General features: G+C 41.9%; 1 protein-coding gene across 1 annotated transcript in view; it reads left to right on the plus strand.

Annotated features, from left to right (window-relative positions):
- The first annotated feature begins 15,934 nt into the window (after positions 1–15,934).
- casz1 (castor zinc finger 1) overlaps positions 15,935–21,064 on the plus strand; it is a 185,274-nt gene continuing 180,144 nt past the window's right edge. Inside the window, exons 1-2 of the mRNA XM_076276070.1 lie at positions 15,935–16,031; positions 18,161–18,229. The gene's annotated coding sequence lies outside the window, so the exon portion shown is untranslated. The remainder of the gene's footprint in view (positions 16,032–18,160; positions 18,230–21,064) is intronic.

Here is a 21,064-nt window from a genome sequence, read left to right on the forward strand (position 1 = left end):
ATTCACTCCAAACTACAGTTTCCTGGTTAAGCAGACCTGTACCTTTGTATATGAAAGTAAGTCGATTAATACATTTCCCAATCCCAGCACAAATACAGGGTGTGACATTTCTACTGCGTCTAACGAAAAATGACACGAAGACACATGAAACAGTCGACGTGTCCGGGTAACAAACGAACAAACAAACCAACCCGCAATGTGTGTATTTCATGAAAATGTACCCGGAACTGGCGGTTCATCCAAAGGTTAAATCACTCACAGTTACCAGTAGGGGGCGCTTTAGCTATACATAATTCATGATTGTCGAGAGGGAGAGAGAAGAATGTCCTTTCACCTCCAAGAGGAAACTTGTTTGAAACGCGTCTTGTTGAAGTCATCACAATATTTTGGCAGGTCCACAAAAGGGCGCATCAGTTGAATGGAATTAAACAGGACTTCAAGGGCTTGCATTTCTGAGTTAAGAAAAAATAACTAAGACAAAGTTTTAGAGTAGGCTACGAACTATTTCATATGGTTTGTTTAACAATGTCTCGACTATCAGATAGCCTAGAATAGCCTATATTGTGTAAAGTCGAATTTGTATTTCACAACTAGGCTATTCAAAGTATGTGCGTCCGGTTTTATTGTATTCAGCTTTAAAACATGTCATATATATTGCGTTGTTGTGACATTGCAGACCAACTCACTGAAATTAAGACACCTGATGTAGAGTTGTCTATGCTTATTATAGCCTAAACATGCTTTAAAATGCAGATTCTGTCGAATCGTTTATCAAACGATTAAACATAAACGTTGACATGCATTTATTCTTCCTTTTGTAACGTTTAGTAGGCTATAGTTGAAAACTTTCTTTTGATAAAGCCATTGACATAGGAGGGCTTCAGTGAAACGATTAATGGAACAAGCGCTTATGGTCGAGGCAGGGTCAGGGTCGAGGTGTGACTCAAATTTCGTTTCATTTGCACAAAGACAGGCAGACGCCCGTCCCTAATGATAGTCAATATTATTAATGACAAAGAAAGGATCCTTTTAGGACACAGGCATACGTAAACTTGCCTGTCTCTGCTTAAACTTGCAGAACAGTCACTGTGTATACTCAACACAGCAAAATGCTGATTTGCAGTTGAGGAACACTTTATCAATATAATGAAATGCTACGACTTCAAGGACTGTATCGTTTGAACCTGCGCGAATCCTCTGCAATTTCTTTACTCAAGGAGATGGAAAGAAATACAAGTGTCTCTTAATAGTTTTCTTTTTTGTTCGGCATCAGATTGTCTTTATAGAAAATGAAAAGCCTCCACGATATGATAGCATATCCGTGCGTCCCCCTTGTATTAGGCCGTTCACATTTAAACAATGTCGAGGTGATAAATTCAAATACAAGTCTTATTATTTTTATTGTTATTTTGCATTTTCTCATTCCCTGCCTCGCATCTTTGGTCACCAGATGTGTCCCACACTGAAGAATTATTTCTCATCCCCAGAGTCAAATAAATGCAATCAATATGAGTATTGCTCTCAGGCCCTGAAATATTACATTAATGCTCCATGTGGTGACATTTTAGCTGGAAATTTCAAATACATCATGAAGGTTCAAATTAATATTTATCAGTGAGGGTTTTTTATGGTTTGCAAAACAGTATTAGCGTGAACCTATATTATATTGTCCCCTCGAAAAATGCCTTTCACAGTTGTGGCCTATATTTAGAATAACCGTGTTTACAGGATAATGTTGTTAGCTTCATACAGCGTATGTAGTGCAGTCTTTTTAGCGTAATATTGCCTCAATCGGAAATCGTCAATGACTATGCTTTCCTAGTTTATGTGAGAAATGTTTAAGGTCATATCAGAATTTGAAATAAAACTATATTTGGAATACATACCCTTAAACTTCTGTAGCAACTAAGTTCTGTTCTGTTACAACATGTAAGTGATGTAAAGGTGGGGAATGCTCTGCATGACTGGAGTGAGTCATCTGTGCCATCTCCCTTAACAGAAGATAAGGGGGGGGGGGGGGGGGTCTAATGGCGGGGGAGGGGGGGGGGGGCATGTCCATGGGGAGGGGGTCATTGAGACATGCATCTTACCTCCAGAATTATTTATTTTACTATGTTAAACAAATTGCAATTCCTTTGCGTGCTGATCTGAGCAAAAAAGAGCAGGAAATTCATATAAGATCGATTTTTCGATCTGTGCTTGAACTGTCTAAATAAAGACAGCGTCACAGCAATGCATCTGCAAGCCATCCAAACTGCACACGCACGTTTTAGGGAGATTGTTTTCGCCGCTTAATATGCGTTCTGTTCAAGGCTTTTCAAAATAATCCTGTCAGTCTAGGGAAATAGTATGCATCTTGCACTATTGGGAATTGCATCCTATCATTTATGGATCTGTTTTAAATTATTCTTGTCATTGAACCCAAATTTATGCTGCCATTGATCTTGAAGGGAAAATATTAAACGATTTGGGGTTGGTCTTGGATGACCCTCCAGGTCAAGGAGATTTTAACATTGGTGTTATTGAGCGTCGTGTCATGCGTGCATCTCACCTGACGCTCTGACCGCTCCTCCTTTGTCTTACTTGATTAGGAGGCTATTTTGCTAAACCCAGCAAGAAAGTGTCATGCGTAAATAATGCTCTATTTTGTAAAGGTCTGGGTTTTTCTTTCTGAAGTCATGTATGGATATTCATCTGTGAAGATATTAGAGTCTCTCAATCATTTTGTATTTGCTGTTATCACAGTAGACATTCATATTCTTTCATAGATTAGACAGAGCTGCCTATGTATCAATGTTGATGGGATTTAGTCACAGACTTGTCATGTCTGGACTTGTCCAATATGTGCTTAAATGTATGTTTATGACTGTGTGTGAAGTAGAGATTTATGATTGGCATAAATTCTGATGATTTATAATTAATGTAGAAGAGAAACTTTACACACAAGCAAGATATATCTCGTGTCAAGATGTACTGATAGTGCTATGAAAATAGTACAGTATCACCCTCAAGTGAACTTACTATTTTAAGGGATTAGATTCCATTCTGTCATCCCCACCATTCCCAGCTGAGAGCTGTTCACCAGAAATTCCCATGCATAATATTCCTGTGAATTATAGCATCGATGGAATCATATCACCTGGTCACGGTCTTACCACAAAGGCCACAAAGAGAGTGTGCAAAGATCACTAGTGGTGCTAGAGGACTGGGTGAAATGCCTGATTATGTTGGAGACCTGTTCTGTGTTAAGGCACTCTCTTCCTGACCCCTGCCATACTACAGTCCCACTGGCTGCGGGCTGGGCCAGGCTGCCATACTACAGTCCCACTGGCTGCGGGCTGGGCCAGGCTGCCATACTACAGTCCCACTGGCTGCGGGCTGGGCCAGGCTGCAGTCCCTCACACCTCAGCCCCTCAGGGCCGGCTCACACCCAAGCAGGTGTTACAGCTCCACGGCGAGCTCCATGCTCCCCTCCGTGGCTCGCTGATGGAGAACATCTGGAGGGCTCCTGTCCAGGGGCCCCCGTCTCTGCTGTCCCGGGTCTGACCAGGCGGTAGTAACCAGCAGCGTGGCATGTGTCGACACATGGCTCCCAGGCCCCTGAGGGGGAGGGGGGGTGGGTGTGTATGTGTGTGTGTGTGTGTGGGTGGGGGGGGGGGAGCACTCTCTGCTACCCTCCACTGGCCCAGGCCGCCCCACTGTCACCACACACACAGGGCTCCCATATGTGAGTCTGTTGGGTGTGTGAAGCTCCTACTCCTGATTTGTAGGAGCAGGAGGGGAGAGGGAGAGAGAGAGAAGGACAGAGAGGGAGAAAGAGAGAGAGAGATGGCGGGAGAGACTGTATCTTAAGAGGCAGGGTGGGTCCGGGTGTAGTCTAAGGACATGGCTTCAGGGGATCCTGTGATCACGTTTCACATCTGAAAAAGATGCTTGAGATGTCAGCTTGTGCGTCAAGGAGAGGAGAGGTGTCATCATCGCGTACGCATTTTGCATTAGCGCAGGTTATTTTAGCTGCAACAAGTAATGCATAGTTTGTTTGGAAATCCATGCAAAAAGTCATGCATTTATGCTTAATACATACTATCCATATATACTCAGGAAAGGCACCACTCCCCTGCTGGAGGAAAATTATGCATAGCTTACACATTTTTTGCACATTGCATGTTCATGTTTGACTCCCACCAAACCTTTACTGTGGATATTAAAACTATATTTATACACAAATGGTAGTCATATGGATAGCAACAACTTTTATCAATATATGGTTATTGACAGATAATATACCGACTGTAAGCTTTAAATTCATATTAAATGCCGTTCGGTCACAACTCGTTGAATGTCTCTGATCCCTTTGGTACTCCTTTCTCTGTTTTTCATTCTTCCATTCTCGTTTAATTCACATTAATCTATTTCCCGCTGTTTAAAGTGTGTGTGTGTGTGTTTACACCACAGAGTTTTACCAATGTCACCAAAATAAGTAAAGCATCAGAAGGTGAAATGGGGATGCTGGTCGATGGAAGCATAATTAAGTTTCATGTAGAAAAGATAGCACTTTTAACCAAGGTGAAAGAGCCCTTGAGGCAAACAAGCTGTTTTTCGAGCATGCAATGTGTTTAAATGTACAATCCAGCATAATCCAATACCAACGGGGCGTCCACTCTTTGTTTGATCTTGTTCGCTTTGATTACTTTTGGGCTGGAGAAAAATATGAAGATATCATTGAAAATCACTTTAGATCACACTTTCATTCTTATTTCTTCCTGGTCCAACCGGAATGCAGTAAATGGACGGATCTGCTGAAACCGTAATTCTAGAATGCATCCCTTATTCTGGCCCAGATCCGGGCCAGATCTGGTCTGGATCAGGCATGCTGCACAGCCCACTGTTCAGCGCCACGGCAACCACTCCATTCCAAACAGCCCCTGCAGGAATAAAACAGTATATAGAAATGTGTAATGCTGGGATTTAATTTTCCCACTACTATCCATTTATATAATATATGAAATGAAGCCCAAATTAATTTGCAGCTGGGCTCTAAAGTAACAATGTAATCTCAGTGTTATGGCGGAGTTGCAAATGGATTTCTGTCTCTTGTAATTTTATAAGAGGCACTCTGGGGGTCACCTTAAAAGATGTCGCCATTTTTTACAGCCCAAAGTATCCTGCAGCCTGTCAGCAGAGAAATCTTTGCAATGCAATCTGTTTTGTGCCATCGATTTGTACAGTATTGCATCTTGTCATACGGTATCCTTGTTACGTTGGCCAGTATTGGCAGAGATGACTAATTTTATACCCAGATGTCTATAATAAAGTTGAGGGTATCTGCTTACCTACGCGCAATCTGCTACTTTGAACTTCCTGACTGGTGCAGAATGTTTTGAACCCAGCTAAATGTTAGGGGAACGTCATTACATGGCAGGAACCACATGCTGGAGGATCTCTGCAAAATGAAGAGCATCAGTCTATTTGTGCCCCACCACTCAGATTTCCCCTTATCTGTGTGAGTAAGGTCTAACCGCTCCAAGTGTCTCGAGCTAATATCGGTGTTACATTCCACAGCACAGCACAACATCACACGGAGAGCCCACTCCTCTGATCACTTGCAGGAGAGTTGGAATATATATATTTACACAGAGCTACCGCTTTACAAAATAAATATGATGTATTGACTACACATCATGTTCCAAAAGTCTATCACAGACATTGAAATGATAGGGAAGTTTACGGCAAGATCAAATGAAGTCAAAGCACATAAGGCACATCATAAAATCTGAGATTTTATTTTTAATGTGAGTGTGTGTATGTGTGTATGTGTGTGTATATGCGTGTGTGTATGTATGTATGTATGTATGTATGTATGTGTGTGTGTGTGTGTGTATGTGTGTAAGGAAATCAATGAGGGTAAAGTGTCCCCAATGGTTCCCGCCTTTATCAGCAGATCGAGTCAACGAGGTGAATACCCATCTAACTTTGTCTGCTCTTGTGTGACTTGGCAGGCATGGGTGTATAAAACACAAAAAGTGTTACATGAGCACTAAAAAAGTCATCAACTTTCACATTTCTAAATGAGTGGTTCATCTGACACTGGGCTGCTTCCCACAGCACCTGTCGGGCTATCTGTCACCGGCTGCGATCTCCCCCATTGCCAGAATATTACTCCTTATACTGCAAATCCACTCAGCATTTCTAGAACTTTTCATACGTCACTCGATCCCACCCAAATATCCCATGGGCCATAACTCAGTAACTAAATTTAGGCAATATATTAAGACCCCCTCATGCCAGCCCCTATTGCCGTTTGCCTTTTTTTGGGAGCAAAGAGAGGCATTTAACCTTTGTGAGATAGCAGCAGCTGGTGTGTGTTTGTGTCTGTGTTTGTGTGTGTCTGTGTGTGTGTGTGTGTGTGTGTGTGTGCGTGTGTGTGTGTGTGTATTTTAGTGTGGGTTGGTGTGAGTGTCTTTGTGTGTTCTTCCTTGTTCAAATGACAATAAAGTGTCATTGGCTGAGGTCATTTCGCATATATAGCCTGCCATGATTTAAACACTTTGTACAAAATGAAACGGTATTTCATTTTCTTCTTCAGACAGGCACAGACAGAGCTCGGTTGATTTACATTTCTGTTAGTCATTAGAAAAACAGTTTTGGGTTTCTGTGAAACTTGAAAGGGTCTGAAATCATTCTTTCATTTTTTTTCTATTCACAAGCCAAACTTCAGATCTGTGGAATGTTTGTGTCAGGGACACGGTAAAAGATTTGAACCCCAAATGTCTTGTCCACACATTATTTAAGTAACTTTTCTTTTTTATTATTTTAATAGTTAGTTCTACTGTTATATGAGTAGTAAAAGTGGCTTAGTAGTCTTATGCTGAAGCTCTCTCCCTTCCCCTCCCCTGTCACTTGTCCCTTTGATCAGATGGCTTGTTAATTTCATCATTTCAGAGTTTTATGGATTTTCCAGTTGCTGCACTTTTCGTAAACAAGCTTTTCAGCTGACCACCCCTCCTCTTCATTCCTGCCAACCCACCCACCCACCCCTCATTCATACCCCCTCACTCCTGTCCACATATGTCAGCGTTTTCACTGAAGGAAGAATCTGGAGCTCTGAAAGTTTATAAATAAGCCTTCTATCAAGTTCCACAACAGGTGTGACCTCCCTGTGTCCTAAAACTGAACACTTTCAATGGGACGATATCTGAAAAGAGAGGGGGCTGGGGGACAGGGGTGGGGTGGTGGTGGTGGCGGTGGTAGTAGGCCGAGAGGGGCAGAAGGATTTACTGCTATCTGAAATAGAGACATTCACCAGGCACATGGTGTACCTTTTGTACTCCGGCCTACATGTTCAGTCCCCAAAAAAAAGAAAGTCGTGCTTTATTTGCCAACTTCTCTCACTCACATACATAGGGGGCAGCATTGTTGACCCCTTATTACGACATGGTATTAAACGGGCGCTGCGTTGCCAACATGGCAGCTGTAGCTGGGACTGTCGTGTAGTGAGCGCGTGGACTCCACCGGAGAAAAGCCTCCAGGATAAAATAAAGAGTCTATCAGGGGAGCACTTGAGATTTAACTGGGCTCTCAAGGATCCTCACCTAGCATGTGGTCAAACCAGATGTAGCCTAAATACCTGTCTCCCCTCCCCTGTCGTTTCATTACGAGAAAAAAAAGTCCAACCACCGTCCATCCGTCTGTTGCACAGTCCTCAGCGAGACGCAACTTTACCCCAGAGAGAGAGAGAGGGAGGGAGGGAGGGGAGACTTCTGGCTCAGGCTTTCTTCTGGTAGATAAGTGCTGCTGCCGCGTTTCTCTTCATTGTGTCACTAACCAGCTTGCCATGGGCGCCAGCATTGTGCATATTCCACAACAGTCCTCCTGTCTTTGATAAGGATGACGACAGCACATAGTACTTCAGCAATATTCAAAACAACACATGCATACTACATAACTTTGTGACAACCACTACAGTGAAACAATCTTGATGGATGAACAGATGATGATGTTTATTGGAAACAGGGATGATGCCACAAAAATAGAAATATCTAAAAAAATCATAAGCTACATTCTCAATTCTCATTCATTCCTAAAGCTTTCAGAGCTCCCCCTGGCTATAGCCCAGAATGGATAGGTTAAATGTTATGAAATGCTTCTACAGACTAAAGTAGTGAGCCTCTTGCCATATTGTATGCTCATTGGGCAGTCAAGGGATGATAGCGGTTCCCAGTCTGAGATGCATGGACTGGACTGAGAAGCCCTCCTCTTCTCTCCCTCTGTTCTCTCCCTGATTGTCAACCGAATCACATCTTTGGAAGAAACGCAAATTGTTGATAGAACAGAGACTTGTTGACTTGCTTTGAAATATTCCATTCCATCCTATCCCTCATATGTCTCCACTCAGCCAACCATGTCTGATGTAGGAGACCCAAGTCCCCACTCTATCTATCACACTATCACACTGTCATTACTTGATTGCACTGATGCTACACCATAATATCCCTCCAATGTGTTTTGAATATAAACATGGATACTTATACCTACGTATATTGAGCGGTAACATACAATTTGTATATGTATCCTGGTATTGTTCATATTATAAACACAGTTGCCTTATCAAGAGATAATGATGTGTCTATGAGGATTTGCATTCATGCTTTAGGCTATTGCAGGTAAGGTTATTCTTTCACTTAATTCTCCTAATAATAGCTTATGAGCTTTCGGTACATGAGGGGTGGCCAAAACTATGCAGCAGGAATGCAACTTTACCAGATAGGCAAGGCACTGATGCAAATACATGAGTTTTGCATGTTATAAAATGAAGACAGGACTTCTTGCCTTTCCCCTCCCTTTTTTTCCCTTTTTGTTCTCGACATAATTCCATTTCATTTTCATGCGACGTACACTCTCAGCCCATCACAGTGGCGGCGACGTTATCAAAATACATGCCTCACTTGTTGCCACATATCAGTGCCAGACCCAACAATAGGGTCTCATTTCCATTGGCGCTGATTGAGTTTGAAGCACGGATGGATGGGCGTTCGCCGCGCTGGGCCACAGGAGAGCACTGGCGGGCGCCGAGCGAGGCGAGGGGCCGGCGAATGAGCGAACGAACAAACAAACGCCTGTGGGCAGAGGGAGCGGAACGCGCGTCAGACAGCTGAGGGGGACAGAAGCCCCAACGGAGAAGTGTAGATTAGAATACTGGAACAAGTGTAGCGGGCACAGTGTAGCCTTTGTCTCACCCCGGCCAACCTCCGCTCCCAACCTCCCCACAACATCCCAGTCAAGGAGTGTTTCAGCGGGCAAATAAATATTTCAGACTGAGGTGTGTGTGTGTGTCTGTGTGGTGTGTGTATGTGTGTGTGTGTGTGTTTTGGAGGCCCACTTTCGTCCCCTTTGGGCATCTGGCCCCACAGCGCTCTCAGACGGGGACAGGTGCAGTGGCGAGGATTTCGTTTCTAAAATAGCATTTCGCGTTTTGCTCCCTTCTGGAGACCCTGTCTGTGAGAAATTCTCATGTAATCATACACCGCGCTCTGTGAAAAGTTCCACAGTTGATCCGCGGAGACATATGGTGGCTTAACCAAAATAGAGGAGTGGACCCAGGAGAGGTGGGGGGTTTGAGAGGGGTTTGGTAGATTAGTCTAATAGATTTATGTCTAAGATAAAAGACATATTTTCAGTTTTGGGTGAGAATGAAGCAGCAATGACGCAGTTAGCTATTTTCTGTCAAGAACACATAATCAAAAACAAGCACAATGATTGGCATTTTCTGGGGAAAATGGCAAGTGGAATAGCACAGTGATGTTTTCCATGTAGAAAACTCTTATTACATCTACACATAAAAGCTTTGAATAGATTTGCATACAACCATGAAAATAACTTCAGTGGAGGAGTATTTATGGTAACCCTCAAAGCACATTCGTGCAAGTTGAATATACCAAGTTTTTGGAAAAATGTTCTTGCTCATTTTCAAATTCCATCAAATTCTTCATTAAATTCCATCAAATGCATTCATCTCAGATGTATCTGAAGCAAAAGCATTTTCACATCAAAACTGACGATTCTAAGGACAAAGTTTTGCAACTGAAAGGCATACATTATTGCTTCCTTTGTTCGATCTGTGCTTTATCTCCAGGACAAAACAGGCATCATACACCAGCAGCCTCTCTGCTTTTAATTGTTCTGCGGGCGAGAGGAATGTGATATGAAGAATGCCAAAGTTACAAGGTCTCCTCCACTGTTAAGCACCATGAAGGAAAGAGCTGTGATATTAAGACTAATATCTTTGACATTGTCTTGTGATGGTTGCGTTAAAAGGCCTGTTTATTTTCATCATTAGAGAAGTGTGTTGTCTCCTGAACAAGCGGGTCGAGCTCACACTCCCTGCAAGGCTCTGCTCTGCTTCTTCTTCTTTTTTTTTTAGTTTTCTCCATTCCAGTCATCAAATGCCGTCTGCAACATAATGAGAGATGTGGCAATTAATTTTCTTTTAATCAAGGTCGAAACGAAGTAAATTGGGACAGCTCTGCAAGCCCTCATTTTCTATTTTTGCAGTGATGCAAAACAAATACGATAAAATGATGGCCCTCCTCACCTTCTGTAATTAGAAAGCGTGAACGATCAGAGGAGGATGATATGTGATATACAGTACCTCCAACACCCCCTCCCCCCCCCACACACACACACCTCTTCTCTCTCTCTCTCTCTCTCTCTCTCTCTCTCTCTCTCTCTCTCTCTCTCTCTTTCACCCCCCCTGAGATCCGATTCCAGCTCTTTTGAAACAGATGACCATGTTTTCCTCCCTGCGCTCTTAATTCTCCCTGTCTTTTCCCCCCTCTCCGCACACACTTGGGTTACAGACAGAGGGAACGGCTCAACGTGACATTGACTGCTGTGTTGTTCTAATGCCTCTCAAATCTTATTAAAGACCACGACTGCAAAGGACCTTGCTGACTCCACACATTTCGATTAACTATGTTGTTTCAGTATCCCACAAGCTGATTAAGAATTTATTAAAATTAGATTCTAAACTCTGTGCCCAGATATCTTATTAGCACCATATGGTCCGATGACGAGCATTGTTGGTTGACAGTATTAATAAATACATTAATATCATCCATATTAGTTTTAATTAGCCGTCTCCCATTGAATGAATTATATTTTTCTGGTAATAGAAGTATTCAAATTATGGTGGTTATGCATGGGAAAATATTTAAATGGGGAAATGTCCAGTTTGTGTACATACTACACAATAAGAAATATAAAGGTAGGCTACTTAAATGGTTCTTGACATGGAAGAAGAACCATTACTGTGTTGAACTTTTACATGATATGAGTTGTTCCTCGTGTTTTTTTGGAAAGATTATGTGTTGAAAAGTTTGTTGGCCGAATGAAATGTGAGGATCCTTCTCTGTTTTCACCATGTTTTGATTTACTGATGCTGTAATGCTCTGAAAAAGCCCCACACCTCCATTTCCTGTGTAAGTGATTGAGGAAGTAACCACCTACCTGTTATTGTGTGCATCAGACAGACATGTAAATAGAGTGAAAAAACAGATTGTTGCATATGAGACACGTCGGAATATGCTGACACGTTTACCATATGTTTGCCAAGTGCCATATTTTTTGGATGCAGTCATTAGGATGCATCCCAGGCGTTGTCCCTGCACAAATCTGTTTTATGGATGACCTTAAGGTCCACTGTATATCTGCTTGGGCATGTCTCTGTTCGAACACAGAGGGGCTTTTAAAGCCTGACGTAATGCCGCTCGCAGACTTACACTCCGTGCTCACCCATGGAGCAAATCTTACACAAGACAGTGGCGAGAGCATTAACTTCAAACCGGTGCTCCGGATGGAAACAGGAACAGCTGTCCATATCGTGGACAACCTCCCCCCTCCCCCACTGCACCCCACCCTCTCTTCAGCCTCCCTCCAACCCACCTCCTCACCTCACTCCAATTTCCCCATCACCTTTCAGAAATGCTCCCTGTTTACTGAACATGGGCAGCTGCCATCACTTCTAGCTTCCATTGTGGAGACAGGCGCCTGTTTCCAGAGGACATTTGTACATGTCTTTATCTAATTAAGGTGAATGCCAGTTGCCTGCCCTTCCATGCGATGTGACTGGGAATCACAGTCGACCTTGATCTTGCTCCCTTTGCCGGATGACTGGGAATCTTACAGAGGGCAGCTGTTTGACTAAAGCAAAATGTCACTTTCCCATTAAAGAGAGGGAGAAAGAAAGGAGAGAGAGAGTGAGAGAGAGAGATGCAAGGGGGAGGAGGAGAGAGAGAGAACTTAAAATATTGACATTTTCTGAATTAAATTGTATTTTATAGATGAGTGTACACTAAAGCACTATGAAATTTAAAATATTGAGCTGAAATCTAGTTATGGCCAATATGCAAGATATACCTATAGCTTTTTATGAAATTGCACTGCAGTGAATTGTATTTATCATGGCATATGTGTCACAATATGTGATGAATTTGACAGACATATTTGTTCTTTGGGAGTCGAGTTGGGCATCACGGCTGCTGGCTCTTTCTGCAAAGCTTTCCTTTGCAGCAGGCAGTGACAGAACACTCTGACATCTCTATGACATTTCTCTATTTGAGAGTGCACGTAGAAATCTGTTTAAGACTGCGTCGGTGTCAGTGACCTCTACTAAATGCAGTGCAACTGGACGGATGGAGAGTTGAGCTGCGCCTTGAAGCGACCGTAGCCTATGGTACGTGCGTAACCGTAATTGGCTCACAGAAGTGCACACTCACACATATTGAGGTTCCAATCCACAAAACAGCAGTTATCGTTACCAAGTCTTACACTTCATCAAAACATAGTAGTTAAATGATTACATGTGAAACAAAAACAGCAACTATACCCTGCAATGAAATCTTGTACAGTGACAAAACAGCACTCTATAATTATTTTTATCCCACAAAAGGAAGCAAGAGTATAAAAATAATTTGGTCCATCTACAAATACTTATCATATCATATTCAGACAAACACTGTGTGAAATCCTTATTTGCTTTGTGTATAGATTCTGTTTGACTTGTGTAGCTAAGGCTCGTCATTTCATCTCACTGCTGCCATGGAAATGACATTAGCTGCAGGATATCCTTCTTAAAACACCATTTAATGACCTAAGAAGAAGCTCGAGCCAAGCCAGAGCAAGCCAACATATCCCTTAGAATACTTGTTCAGTAGTCCAAGAGCTTAGCACTGTATGAACATCCAGCATAGGCCTCCGACAAACGTAAGGATATTTCAAAAGGCTTCCACAAGTCTACCTCGTGCTGATCACACTGCAATCTTCTTATGTGGATTTCCCCTGCAAAGCATCCAGATGTCTGTGCATAAAAATGTGCAAGGTTATGATCAATTAATGACCCCCCCTTAATTGCTTTTGTTACAATGTAGATTTTATTGCTTGTGCTCATGTTGCAGGAACTTGCCATTTTTTAGAATGCCCTTCTTTTCATAAGATTAGACAATCTATACTTATGTTGTGCTGTTTTGGTAGTTGGATGGTATAAAACAGACTGTATTTTGGTCATACTAGGTACATTTTCCCATAGTGTGTTAGTGTGTAAATTATTATTTACAAGTCCCACCATCACCATGTTTCCATACAATGCACGAAATGAAGATGTGAGAACTAACACACTAAGATTTGGGAATGTGGACTGGTTAATGCCATGAGGTCTGCATCCAGTCCAACAATAACCCAAAACTGGAAGAAGAATAAAATGATCAAAACATTGCATATTGTTAGGAATGCACAACCTGTTCAGAGACCCTTTGATAAATAAGGTGAAATAATTGCACTAAGTGGTCCATCCATACAGTATGGCTTTTATAACCTTGTGCTATACTTTGTGATTAGCTTTTAATGTTTCATAATTAGTAATGGCAATGGCAAAGGAGTCAGTAGGCTAGGGGTTTGTTGGGTCTGCCCTTGACAGCAAACCTAATGAATCAATGCATAGCAATAAATGTACTGGATCATTACTGAATCAGAAGTGATCTGCAGGATAATCTATTGATTTTTGGTCTTTCGTACCCCTTTATTATTCTGTATTGCAGTATTGCTACATCAGGAGAACTAGCTGATGGATGTGCTACCTCTCCCTGCAACCTTACACCAGTGATATGTTGTAGAGTTAAACGGCCTGGATACTCATCACCAAAATGATTTGATAACGTCTTAAATGGGGGGAAAATGGTTGTTCTGTATTAATATGTGTTTTAGATTTGCTTGTAAGATAACATTTTAATCATAAATTAATTAAGAAATGAACAAGAAATTTGATATTGCCTGTCTTCATCACAAAATACCCTACACATTAACGCTCAGTTCAAACAGAGCATTTTGAAGTCTGTTGACCCAGACAGTTTAAACCACAGGACACGATCAGAGCCACAGAACATGACTGAGCTACATCACACATTAAATATGTACGAATTGTAACCATACCCCACTCCCAATAATGGGATGGGGATTTGAACTATGCACATGTCCTCTAATATTTATTAATGGGTACATTTGAAATATTTTTTATTCAGAATTAATGACTGAGGGTGTGAGAGGTTACTCACTGCTGAGAAAAGTTAAGATAGTACATGCTTACAGTGTCCAAATTGGTAGCAAAAAAAAATTCTAATCCATATTGAGCAACCATAAATCCCACTCACTTTAGAGCTATGAACGTCTAACACTCAAATATATTGTTTCATTAGATTCGGATGTTTATATTTATCTAGAGCTTCAGGGAATTTTGTGGAGCCCTGTTGGAGGTACATTTCATGCAGTTTGATCCTCAGGTATTTTGCAACGAGCATGAAGGGATATGTACACAAAGTCTTGTTTAAGAGGATGCAAGCGTTGCAACAGCAAGGAAGCATATCCATCAGAATTGAGCTGGTAGGGCCTACGTGAGTGTATAAATACTGCCCACTCCAAACTCAGAGTAACTTAAGAGATCAAAGAGCTACCTTGCTTGTTAGTTGACTGCTGTTATTGATCCTTGCCTAGATTCTTTATTATGTATAGCAGGGCACCTCACAAAACTGCTAATTGGCAATAATCTGTTTGTCAATAGTTCACAAGACTGCAGAATTTAGATAAGGGAAAGTTCGAGTTTAAAATACATTATCACAGCGTCTCTGATGCTGCTGGGCTGTGTTCCAGAAATGCCCTCAGAGGCGTCCTATGGCCAGAATATTTTGCTGTAAGAACAGAGCAGAGAGGCCTGCATGTGTTATAGGCCTTATAACAGGAATAGCAGTTTTCATATACTTCTGCTTTTGACTGTAAAAACGCACATTCACACAGCTGTATTTGGACAGTAAATTCTCATGCTGTTTCATAAGTTAGATAAAGCATATCACAATAAGATTTCACTTCTCTCTGTGTGTTCTCAGGATAGACAAGTGCTGATGTAAGGGGTCAATTTAACACACAAAGCACGCGCGCGCACACACACACACACACACACACACACACACACACACACACACACACAAATGGGTGTATTTTCCCAAAAGAACTTTCATATTTGACAAGGGAAGTATAAATGTCAGAAACTTGACACCGTTTGACTATGTGACTTTATAGCTTAAGCTTAACATACATTGACATCAGTAGATAGGCTAGCCAAATCTCTGATCATCAAACCGTAACTTTCATGTGAAATGCATTTTATATTAACTGATACTGCAAGTAGGCTAACTATGGTCTGAAAGACTGGAATGAGTGAATCACAACCGTACTCCGTTCCAGCTTTTCCGCCTCACAGCTGCTAAACTGAGAAATTCAATTAAGGACTCCTCTTCCCACTTTGAAGCGGTCTCCAGGGCAGATCTTCCGGGCGACTCGCACTATGTTAGAAATAGGAAAATGCAATAATAAAACAAGAAAAACTGAAAAAACCGAGGCAACTTTGATCACGCATGCTCTCATGTCATTCACCTTAAACACACATTTCACCTAAATTGAGAAAGTCACCGAAAGACGAAGAAGTACAGGTAAGAGTTTTCATTTTCGCCTCAACTATCGCCTTCTGTTCCTCAGAGATGAGTTAAAACGCTAAGAGCCAATAAAGTAAATGGTTTTGCTTTAGTCGACTCAGACCCAAATGACCTTAACTTTACGTAAAATATGTGAATGTATCTCGATTTTATGCTAAATCAGTTGTCCTTACGGACGATAGGCGCCACCGGACCCCTAGCCCTAACTCAAGCATCAACGAGCGGTTCATTTCAGCGACCCGGTAAATAAACCTTAACGGATATCACTTGTGTAATGTACTTGATAACTTAGCTATTGCAAAGCTGAGACTAAACCAGCAAACTTTAACGATGAAGTATACGGCTCCAAAAGAAAAGTCGCTTCAATCCCCAAGTTGTCAAGAAGTAGCCTGCAACTTCATGTTTGTATGTTCGTCTCTGGTTACAGTCTACTCAAGCATGACAACATGAAGGCACGTTGTATATCAGTGAACAATAAATATATTTTTCCGTGCGTGAAACAGCGCATTGCTTTTGTTATGAGATTAAAAGTACCGGGCAGGTTATCTAGCGTCAATCCTTTTGAATCAGGACACAGGCAGTACAGTAGTCAAAACTGTCAAATCAGACAGTGATTAACTCAACCCAGGGCAAGTCTCTCGGCACCGAGACAGGCGGTGTTTTGGATTGTAGTTAGGTATCCTTCCCCATGCTGAATTTTGCGCGTTAAGGTTATCGACCTTCGACATTATATCTGTCGTAGCCTTGCCCATTCACTAACTTTACAGGTGATTGTGTAAATCGAAACTATACCGATGTAAATTCATGTGAATTCAATTAGTGAGGCTACAACATGGTCCTGGCTACAGTTCTTCATATTTCTGTCATCATTAGGCTACAGCACGACGCACTGAAACTATATGTTAGTTGATTTGCCGCGTGTAAATGCGGAAGTTTACCGAACTTCAACGTAAAATGGTCGGCATGGTCTTACGAAAACTCGGATAAATTTATCAGGCTCTTCGTGGCGTTCCTGTAAACTGGCTGTCGTGAAATGTAGCCTAATAGTAAAATATTACATCAAGTTTGCTGTGCAAACCTCATACCCAGTAGGCTAGCTTCTATTCTGTCTCAGTCAGATAGACAATCTATCTCAGGCAGGTAGACACTAAAGTTAGTTTTGAATAGATTAACTGGCTACTCCCCGCTTTATTAAATTGCTTTTAACGTAAGGAAGAAGCTTCAGGCTATTTGACAGAGAGCGTTTCGACATCGATACAGTGAGCAACTTTAGTAACCTATGAGATGGATAAAACGTTCATATTATTTACCGAGAATGAGATGAAGATAGTAAACATGTAAATTGACAAAAAGAAATGCATATACTTTAATATTTCAACAGAAAAAACAAAAAACAAGCATGTTAAACATAGGCCTAAAATGCTCTCCCCTTCGTGTATTTACTGAAATGAAAAAAAAAAGGTCTAAGCACCTCACCTCAGTCAAACACAGACAGACACACACACACACACACACAAACAGAAAGAGGGAGAGAGAGAGAGAGTTGAGATGAGAGCTTCAGTTTTGTGCTTGTATCAAAGGTCAATTTGATTGAACATTAAGTTACTTCTAAAACACAAGTTTTCTCAGGAAAGTTTCTGAATCGTCTTGTAGAAAGTCTACACAAAATATTATTTTACTTTTCCATAAGTGAATTGGTATCTCAGATGCATTTTTGCTTTCCCATACCTGTTATCCTCCTTTTCTGGTATTTTTTTGTTGTACATCTTAAGAGGCATAAACAAACCACTGAGTGGTTGTGACCTAAAGGTATTTATTGTTCATGATACATGATTTGCCTCAATTGTGGTTAGTGTACATCTTCTAATACAGTATGTCTTTGTTAATGCATGGTGTTGCTATCCTCGGCATGTAGCAGGAGTGTAGAGAAAAGATCAGTGGCACTTTAAACCCTGGAGTTACCATATTCTCACCGGATCTCCCTCCTTTGCTAATTATTGTGTTGTTTTCAGAGCAAATATGTCATATCCATGGCGACCAGGCAGGTTTATTGTCTTCCCCATGCAATTGCTCACATAAGTAATTAATTACTGCTTTTCTCTCTCCCTCCTTCCCTCTGTGTTCAGTTAGAGCGATCACCGAAAGAAAATCCATCTCTCATATTAAAAAACATGCCCGTGGTGTTAGAGCACAAGGTAAACATCAAACCTCTCTTTTCTCTCAAACATTTTTGATATTCTTGCCTTTCATGTGCTTCACTATGATTATGGCTTGGTGATTTTTGTTTATCACAAGTGCCCGTGTTTGTTTGTGACATCATCTCACACACACTGTGCTCCATATAAAGACCTTATTATGAGGATTATTTTCCAACACTGCACAGGAGTCTTTAAGATGAAATCCATTCTTACTGTCTCCTGCTGGCCTGTCTGCATATTTGATGATATCATCGTTGTATTATCGCCTTCATCGTCATCATCATCATCATCATCATCATCATCATCACACTGTGGCAAATCGATGGCATAACACATTTGGGTTAAAGCACCTATGCATTCTGCATGATCAAAATCTCCACCAACTTCTCGTCAATACCCATCAGTGTCGGGTGTGTTGTATTGGATGGTTGCCGGTGGTTATGTGGTGTGGTGTGGCGTTGGCGCTGGTTCCTCCATCCCCTTAGCTGCGGTGCTGCGGGGCCGCTGTGCTGTGCTCTTGGAATCTGTGGGCATGTGGCTGGTGTCCGAAGGTGTATTTCCATCTGGATGCGGGCCAGCCTGCACTGTCATTGCCAGTTTTGCAGGTGCTCGTCTGCCTTGGCGCTAATGCAGGCCGGCCACATCCATCTGCCACGCTCTCCTCCCTCGCTCTCAGGCCTTCCGTCCCTTTCTTCCCACTCTTTCTCTTCCTTGCCACTCTCTCGTCACAGCTTTCTGTCATCACAACCTTTTGAGACGAGCAGATCATGGAAACTTGATAAACAAGTGATTGCTAACAAATCTGATTTGTGTTATGGCTGGCTACTAGCTCATTTTGAAAAATAAGAGATTATAGTTTATGTCTCTGCACAAGTCAGAGTTCTTCAGTTAAATTGGCTGTGAATTTATACTGAGTTATTCAAGATAGCAAGTCTTTACTAATTTAGTTATAAAATATTATTTACATTGTGTGTGGGTCTTTATGATTTAGGTATAATTCTGTGTTGTAACACAGGTATTAAGGAACTGGTGGCCCTTTGGCCTTGGGTTATTTATTTGATTTCAACCAGGGCCCCCTTAATATGGAAATATACATCCATCACTTCTGACCATGCATAGTAGCTCCCAAGATGTAATGCAATTGGTTCTTCACACCTCCTCTTTGTAAATTGCAAGATGTAATGATTTTGTATCCAAATTCACACCAGTCATACAGCCTTCCCTTGTAAAGTCTACTGTTTGCGATACATAAGCACGGATAGCGCTCATGTTTGTTTAATCATCGTTATTATTTTTATTTTAGTGCGGGGGAAATGTCCTTTTTGCATGCTTGATCAACCAGTAGAGAAATCCAATATAATTGAGGTTCAAGGTGAATTGCATCCCAAGCATTTCCCCTTGACAGAAAGAGCACGAAAATTCTCCTGCAAAATAAACAAATCATGCCGACAACAGTAATATAGGGTTGATTTTGAAGGCATGAAATAAGTATCGATTTAAGCCTTCACTTCATAGATGAAAATGGCCTTTTTGGTAATTTGTCCAGAGCCCTTTCAATACTGAACAGAGAGACACAGAGAGAGAGAGAGAGAGAGAGAAAGGGAGAGAGAGAGCAAGAAAGGGAGGGAGGGAAAGACAGAGATACGGAAGAGGGTGGGGGCATGGGAGAGAAAGAGAGGAAATGCATGCATGCATGTGTGCGTGTGTGTCTGTGTGTGTATTTACGTGTGTGTCAGAGAAAGAGAGAGAGGTGGGGGGGTAGAGAGAGTACACATACTCGCCACATAAGACAGAGAAAGGGACATGCTGGCCCTTTCCCGAGCTCATTATCATTCTTAATAAGTCTTAAGGAAAGACGGAGCATGGAGAGTAAATGCAAGGTAATCCTAACGCTTGGCCAAGGTTAGTGGGGACAGAGGCACATGCATGGCCATCCCTGTCTGCCTGCTCCACAGAGACGGCTCCTGCCCCTGTAGTCCCACCATGGTCGGGGGCCAGGACGGTGGTGTGTGTGTGTGTGTGGGTGGGTGGGGGGGGAGGTTGTAGAGGATGTCAGACAGACGGTCAGAGCGAGGGGCTCCGCCACCTCAGCTAATGGAAAATAAAGTTGAAGAACTCATGGCTATTTTTAATCCGCTGGATTAGAGCACTTACCAGCAGAGTTCTCACAGGGTGATAACAGGCATTATTTGCTAAGATTGGGCTTGTTTGTTTATTTTGACAACGGGGTGGCTCAACTCGAGTTGCTCTGGCAATGCAAACTCCAATTAAAGTGTGCATCTTGCACACACAAATGTGATACGAGATGATGAGCAAGCAAGGAAATTATTGGGTTTTGTTGGCCAGAGAAAGCCAGTATTGTCAGTTGTAGACATGCACATGTTTTACTGTAGGAGCCCATTTTATTCATCACTCAAAAAGATTATGTGATTGCGGGATGAAGACAAGGGGGAAGGACCTAATGAGAGATAGATTGGGTTAGTCACCAGCTCAAGACTAGTTTAACAGGATGTTCTCTATTGGATTGTTTTTGTTTATATTATGGCCACACGGCAGAGAGATTTTTAACTGGTTTATTTTCCCCGACTAAACCACTGTCTGAAATGAGTTCATGTTCAAACAAGTCAGAACACTGGGTCATCTTAAATGGTCTCGGAGAGTGAATTTTTGCGCATGGGCAGGCAGTGCGACAAACAAGTGCACAAACGCCACAGGATGCACTCACAGAGAGGGAGATGCCCTTTGTCGCCTAGACTGGAATGCCGTCTCAACTCCCCATTGTCATGTAAAGATGATTTAGCCTCAGACAGATGTTGTGGGCCTTCGCCGTCT

Source organism: Alosa pseudoharengus, unplaced genomic scaffold (genome assembly GCF_046254945.1).
Source record: "Alosa pseudoharengus isolate Yale_2024_CS ecotype anadromous, Long Island Sound unplaced genomic scaffold, YU_APseudo_1.1 YU_APseudo_1.1_scf_9, whole genome shotgun sequence".
Lineage (NCBI taxonomy): Eukaryota > Metazoa > Chordata > Actinopteri > Clupeiformes > Clupeidae > Alosa > Alosa pseudoharengus.